The 7,185-nt window shown below is 44.5% G+C and overlaps 1 long non-coding RNA gene across 1 annotated transcript; it reads left to right on the top strand.

Moving 5' to 3' along the window:
* Nucleotides 1-385: 385 nt before the first annotated feature.
* On the top strand, nt 386-6,561 carry LOC115560186 (uncharacterized). Its single transcript, XR_003979706.1, has 4 exons — nt 386-819; nt 3,022-3,085; nt 4,171-4,270; nt 6,134-6,561. It is a non-coding gene; the product is annotated as an uncharacterized LOC115560186 (long non-coding RNA).
* Nucleotides 6,562-7,185: the final 624 nt, after the last annotated feature.

Here is a 7,185-nt window from a genome sequence, read left to right as displayed (position 1 = left end):
AGTACTGCGAGACGGTTGGAAACGAGTACGGCTCAGTACGGGTCACACCCACTTTTGGCGGTGGAAAGGCGATCCGTGCCGCACCTTTGCGAACCGAACCGAACCGCACCCTCCGGTGGAAACGCGCCATAAGAAGACCCCAAGTGGGGTCCCGACCCCAAGGTTGGAAATCATGGGATAGATAGTGAAGACGGATACAAGAGCAGGTAGGGGATTTTGGGCATCTGGCTCAAGAATGTGTGCAGGGTAGACAAGCCGACAGTGAGGTTCGAACCCAGCACCTTTCATCCTGGGAGTCACACATTTTGTGATTGTAATGGGCGCTCGGATGCAGGATTAGTGGTGGAGGCTACTTTGTTATGTCCTCCCCAAGTAACATTAAAGGATAAGTAAACCCCCGCTTTCAGTCCGTGAATGACACATTGAGTTCCAGAGGAGCAAGTGCGAGGGCTGTTTTCAAAACCCACTCTGGGAAGGAGCTTTCAGTCTAATAAGCAGCATACAGCAGCATCATTTTCCCAAGTTTAACAACTTAATACCTTCTATTCCAAAATAATGCAGAGACGTTCACCAATACTTTGTGAGACCCACATCCAACCGTTTTCCTCAACCATTACCTCCAGGAGGCTCTGGAGCTGCTGAGGCCAGACTTCATCAGCCGATCCCAGGGGAGGCTGAGGTGCCTGGAGCAGAGGGTGAGGAGGAGACGGAGGAGGAGCAGCACGCTGGAGGACGACAGCGTGGAGGAGGAGGAGCAGGGCCTGGGGGGGGACGCAGGCTATCGGAGGAGGAACTGCACCACACCTCATCCGCTCAGTGGTAAGGGGTGGACTAGGTGCACCACGACAAACAGAAACAAACACGCACTAGATCTCTTGCAATTGGGGATTCTATTTTTCCAGAGTGGTCCTGTTTAGAAAAGATGTGGTCATATAGAACAACAAACAACACATTTGTGTCCCATCGGGTATTATTTAGTTGTGCATGAAGAAGTGCTCTGAACTTCGAATTTCTCTCATCCACAAAAAAAAAAAAAGAATGAAAAACAACACACAGACCCCATGTCCAATTTGTGCTTTTAGTTTCCCCTAGTGGAACCCGTGATCGGTCATGTGCTTTTATGAACAACACACTCGTCCCCGTCGGGTATTCATTTTGTGTCCATCTACGGTGCTGTGAACATGGACGGGAGGCCAACATGGTCGACAGCACCGTGTCAGCAGGACAGAGGTGTTGAAAGGTGTGGACTACTAGGGTCCTCATCTCCTGCTACTGCTCCATCTCCTATCCACTCCATCTGCCAGCCTACTCCCTACCACCTCCCTCTCCCCCTCTCCTGCCTCTCACTCTGGAGGTCAGCTGGCCGGCAGCCCAGGACGGCTTCGTGGAAGCTGATACGCTCCTCTTGTTTGTCCATTACATCAGCGCTGCATGAACCTACAGCGCTACTCCGCATCGCTCACGGATCAAGAATGTGTTTTGTTTTGGGGCCGGCCTTGTGGCTCTCCAACCCACTAGCAGGCTTACCACGTAGGCACCAACACAGCCCTGACAGTGTCGCAGGTGGATTCCCAATGCTACAGCTGCACTATCCTTTTTTCCCTCTCGTAACCTTCCTGTCTATATTTAATTTCCGTTAAAAAAAGGCCATAAAGAAAAAAATGAAACTGTATGCTGTTTGGCTGATGTTTTGTTTAGTTTGTTGAAGCTATTTCCGTGGTAATAGGCAGTGCAGCTGGCAAGTAGAGTTAAAGGGGGGAAAACTGTAGCAAAGGCCCAGTGTGGATATTATGGGATATATATTCATCCACATTCCATAATGTATACTTTGGATCGCCAACAGCCCTAATGATCAGTTACTGCAAGTGTGTGTGTGTGTGTGTGTGTGTGTGTGTGTGTGTGTGTGTGTGTGTGTGTGTGTGTGTGTGTGTGTGTGTGTGTGTGTGTGTGTGTGTGTGTGAGAGAGGACGAGTATCTGCGATTGTTGGGGTGTGTTTGTGTGTGTGTGTGTGTGACTGTGTGTGTGTGTGTGTGTTTGGTGTGAGAGAGTATGCAGATGTGTGGGGGTGTGCATATGTGGGTGTGTGGGTGTCCCTATGTGTGTCTATGTGTGTGTGAGAGAGAGAGAGAGAGAGAGAGAGAGAGAGAGAGAGAGAGAGAGAGAGAGAGAGAGAGAGAGAGAGAGAGAGAGAGAGAGAGAGAGAGAGAGAGATACATTGCTTGTATTCTTTGCTCTCTGCTGGCTGTTACCTAGTATTACAGATTACTTGACTCATCCAACAGATATTTTACAAAATAATGCACTTTGTATTATTGTGATGACTCAACATTTTGTTAAAAAATAATAAAGAACGTTACAAAACGGTCACTAAATATACAAAGAAAGCACAGCATATGCTGACATGTCATTGTTAGTTGTGTCCTGAAAGAAAATCAGTTATTCAGTTCTTGAATTTTACACATCATGTCATTGACTTATAAATACCCCAAATTTTCCCTGAAAGTCACCACGACTTCAGATGTTCAGTTCCTTTCCCCCCCCCCTGGTTTAATATTCATCAGTGAGCCCGACATGGCAGACCGCGGAGCGTCGCTGTCTATTTTGTGGCTAATGATGCGGACGGGCTTTGACTTGAATCCTAATTATGCAGGATGAGCCTTGATGCTGTTGAATTAGACAGCAGCAGTCAGTCCACTTACACTCTCAGCAGGGTGTCATCTGGCTTCAGTACTGTGTGTGTGTGTTTGTGTGTGTGCATGTGTGTGTGTTTGTGTGTGTGTTTGTGTGTGTCTGTGTGTGTGTGTCTGTGCGTGTGCGCGTGCGTGCCTGCGTGCCTGCGTGCGTGCGTGCGTGCGTGCGTGCGTGCGTGGTGGGGGGGAGAGAGAGGGGGGGGGGGGGTGGGGGGGTATGAGATAAGAATCTCAAATTCAACTCAAAAGTCAATTTAAGGTTTTGGTGTGTGTGTCTGTTCAAGCATGCGTGTGCATGTGTGTGTTTACATGTGTGTATGTGTGTTGCAGATAACCTCTTCCAGCCCAGAGAGAGATCTATATCAGGCCGAGAGATGCAGCTGCGATCCAGACGGTGAGTCCCCCCCACCCCCATAACAAAAATATGTCACTCTCTTTCATTCTCTCTCTTTCTCCCTCTCTGTCTAACTCTCTCGGTCTATCTCTGTCTATCTCTCGCCCCCTCTCTCTCCCTCTCGCCCCCTCTCTGTCGTCCATGTTTGTATGTACCCTATTCTTTTCTTCCGTCACTCAAATACAACGGAGCAGTTTTGCACATCTTGCAAGCGTGGACGCTCTTCAAAACCATCACTACACATGCACACGGCCACACACTCACACCTTAAAGCCCACCCAACACACACACACACACACACACACACACACGTGAACGGCATGACAAATGTTTCAAAGCCCAAGCGACCGTCGCCCCTGGAGATAAGAGCAGGACCCTCTGTTTTCCCGCCTATCTGTTGTGCGGTTCTTTACTCCCTGGATTATCTCCTGAGACACACCTGATCGCAAGATGGCCGCCCTTTGTGTCCTTTTCACTTATTTAGCTGTTTCCTCACAGTGCTAATCCCCCTTATGGCTCCCGACAATCTCTGGACAGATCGTCTCGTCTCGTTGGAAGTGATGTACTGATAAAGAGAGACAGAGAAGAGAGGGAGAGGAGAGGGAGAAGAGAGCTGTTTATCGGTTCATCCGCAGTTGGTGAAACTGTGGTCCTTCTAAGATTAAATGAGGAAAAATAAAATAAAAAGCGGTCGCCGCCAGTTTGAGCCAATTTTCTTTGGCAGAGCCCAAGCACACACACACACACACACACACACACACACACACACACACACACACACACACACACACACACGAACACACATGCACACACACACACACACACACACACCCATACACACACACACACACACACACACACACACACACACACACACACACACACACCCATACACATACACACACACACACACACACACACACACGCAAAACACCGCTCTCCCTTCTCCCCCCTCACTCTAACGCCCCCTTTCACCCATCATACTTTAATTTACTCTCATCTTTAAATTATTTTCCTTGATTTTTTGATGTTTTTCAAATGTTACTGATGCATGCATGGCCCTGCCTTCTCTGTGTATTTCGTAGGATGTATTACAAGCTACCTGAGGTGGCCAGGAGAAGGGAGGAGGAAAGGAAAAAGGCAGTTTCACAGTCCAACAGACTGCGTGCAGAACTCTTTAAAAAGGTAAAGGTCCTCCGCACTGTTTGAGCAGTTATTATTACTATGACCTCGCTCTATAAAACGCTCTGAGTGCCTTGAAGAGTGCTTTATAAAGACAGTCAATTATTATTGTTGCTACGAATGACGTTAGTCTGGCATGTAGGCCTATTGTTAACGAAAGTGCACTGTTGATAAAAAGTGAAAAAAAGTGGAAATCAGAAAATAAACACTTGATTTTTGCATAGTGCATGCATAATAAAGACCGTACATTTTTATTTGGCAGATCAGCAAAAGATTGTATCCTAAGTGTCATCCAAAGTGACAACTAGATTGGGGTAACTATGAATCTTTCGAATGGAAAGGTTTCAGGGGAGCTAAAATAAGAATCAGAAAGACACAAATGCACAAACAAATAAAATAAAATGTATTGATGGTGACCTGTTTAAGCATGTACGTACTGTAGTAACCCAGGGACAATGTATATCTGTAGATTCTGTGTGTATAGCGATTAACTACAAGTTCGGTAATTTGCCACCAGAGGCCAGTGTTTGACTTCATAATACAACGATTCCTCTGGTCGTTTGTCTAAAAAAGCGGTTGCCTTAGTCCGATATGGAAAACCATTTACTTAAATCGTATTCACGCCCTAATTAAAGAAGCTATTACTTAACGACAGACCCGTTGTTAGAAGCGCAAGGGGAAAGCCCTGTGCCTTTTAATCATGATTTTGCTTATCGCAGAGCTCTGCTTATCTGTTATAGGCCTATAGAGGTGTAATGAAGATTCTATTGTGAGGTATGTGTATAATTTATTGAAGGGGAAATGAACTGGAATAGCACGGGTATTTGACCATCTAATAGCTTAACTTTAATCACTATTTCCAAGGATACTTTTCCAGGAGGTGCTGCAGCGCTAGATGGAAACATATTAATCACCAAAATGTGCTGTGTAATGCTTTGGTTTATTGCCAGTAATTACAGCACAACATATCTGAAAAGAGTATGAACTTGTTACTGATGCTAGGACAATAGGATCTCATTAAATGGCTTTCTACAAGAAAAATATGTCATTAATAGTGGTAGATGGTGCAGACTGAAATGTTACGAAATATGAATCCTGCCTCACCTTGCCTACCAACCCATTAGGTTAATGTGTTCCTCCTATTGAGATACCTCACTGCTATGAAGAAAATACAGCTTCAGCGAACCACACCGACTGAAATAAACATTTTACAAATCAACTTTTGTCAAACAACTAACAAATAAGTGAACTGTTGTTTCTGCTTTGTTTGAGGACACCATTACGTGTGCCCCCTAACCCCTCTTGCACCCCTAACCTTCCCTTAAGTGGGGATCCCTCTTCTGTGTCCCTTCTGCAGGTTTCTTCCTTGATAATGAGGGTTTCCTTAGGGCCCTTAAGAGGTCCTAGGGTTAGGGGGGTGTTGCATAATATGGGCATCTGAAGGTCTCTAGACCTATATGCAAATAGGTTGACTGCACTTGACATGGAGGAGCCTTGCAACACAGGGTTTTTTAAAGGAGCCTGTTTGCGTTGGGTAGAAGAGGGTGCTGTACTCTCATGAGGTGATCGCAGTGTGGCTGTGGGATCAGTAAGCACCATGTCGGTAGGGATGGTAATGAGCCTGCGCAAAGGTTAAAGCTCATTAAGAAGCCGCAGCAGGTCCTGTTAGAAGCTGGGTTCCCACTGATGGGACTCAGTGGGAAAGATTATCCTTTCATGGTCGAAGGCACGGATAAGTGTGGAGGATCGATCTAGCTTCTTCACAGACACTCATGCAAGCAGCTGTCCATCATCTATCAATGTCTCATCCATCCATCAATCAATCAAGTAATTGGCATTCTTTTTTTGTGTTTCCTATTGTTTCAGAGACTTCTGGAGCAGGTTTTACAAAGATGAACCAGGACCAATGAGGACCAATCGAGTGTATCATTTTAAACCATGTTCCATGTGTCATGATATATCCAAATGCACCTTGACATATCATCATTAGTACTGTTCGCATTAACTTTTTCCACAATATAGCACAAACTGTGTGATCAGGATTTATACCTATTCCTATATTCCTATGTATTTACTTACTATTACGTATTACACAACAAATGTTCGATATTTAAATATTGGATAAAAAAAAGGACATAGCGCCAACCAAACCACAATAACCTTGCCAACATAGATTAATGGATGTATTCAATGAAGTAGAAGTATATTTAACCTTGAATATAAAATGCAATCACTCCATATGTTAATATATTATTTACAATGCAAATAAATACTGGCATCTCCTAACATCTTGAATAAACAAGCTTTTTCGCATTGAAGCTATATAGAATGACCTTTCTGTAAATCAATGATGGAGCAGAGCACTTTGGAGGTGTCATTGGAAGGCTTTTCATGGAAGACGATCGAGCACATGTTACATCATACATCAGAGGATCAAATAAAGGCGCTAAGAACCTAGGGATCCAAACGCTGCCATATAAAACCGAATAGAACTCCAGAAATAAGATAAAATATCTTAATTTGCCTTAATAATCTGGTAGCAATTTTAGTTACTAAACTAAACTCTCGCTGGGCGGGAGACGTCATTCAGTTCACCCACGGCATCTATTGTTTAGATAGATTTGTATTATTATTTAAACATAACAGATGATATTGTAATCATAAGAGTCCTTAGGAAAATCCAAAGGTATTAGCCTACCACCAATGCTGTAGGAGAGGCATTGTCCTAGGTTTGAAAAGACTGCGTTGTGAGGTCAGTTAATGATAGAAATACATAGCTTGTGATGGAAACAAAAGCCTATGGTTAATTATGTGAGGCTTGTATACCTATACATCATAAATAGGCCTATACGGTTGAAAGCACACGTTGCTTTTGTTCTGGTGAATACTATTCAAGCAAAATCACTTAAAGGAAGGGG

This window comes from Gadus morhua, chromosome 15 (assembly GCF_902167405.1).
Source record: "Gadus morhua chromosome 15, gadMor3.0, whole genome shotgun sequence".
NCBI classification, from domain to species: domain Eukaryota; kingdom Metazoa; phylum Chordata; class Actinopteri; order Gadiformes; family Gadidae; genus Gadus; species Gadus morhua.
Note: the sequence above shows the minus strand (reverse complement) of the source record. Positions and strands in the feature narration are given on the sequence as shown.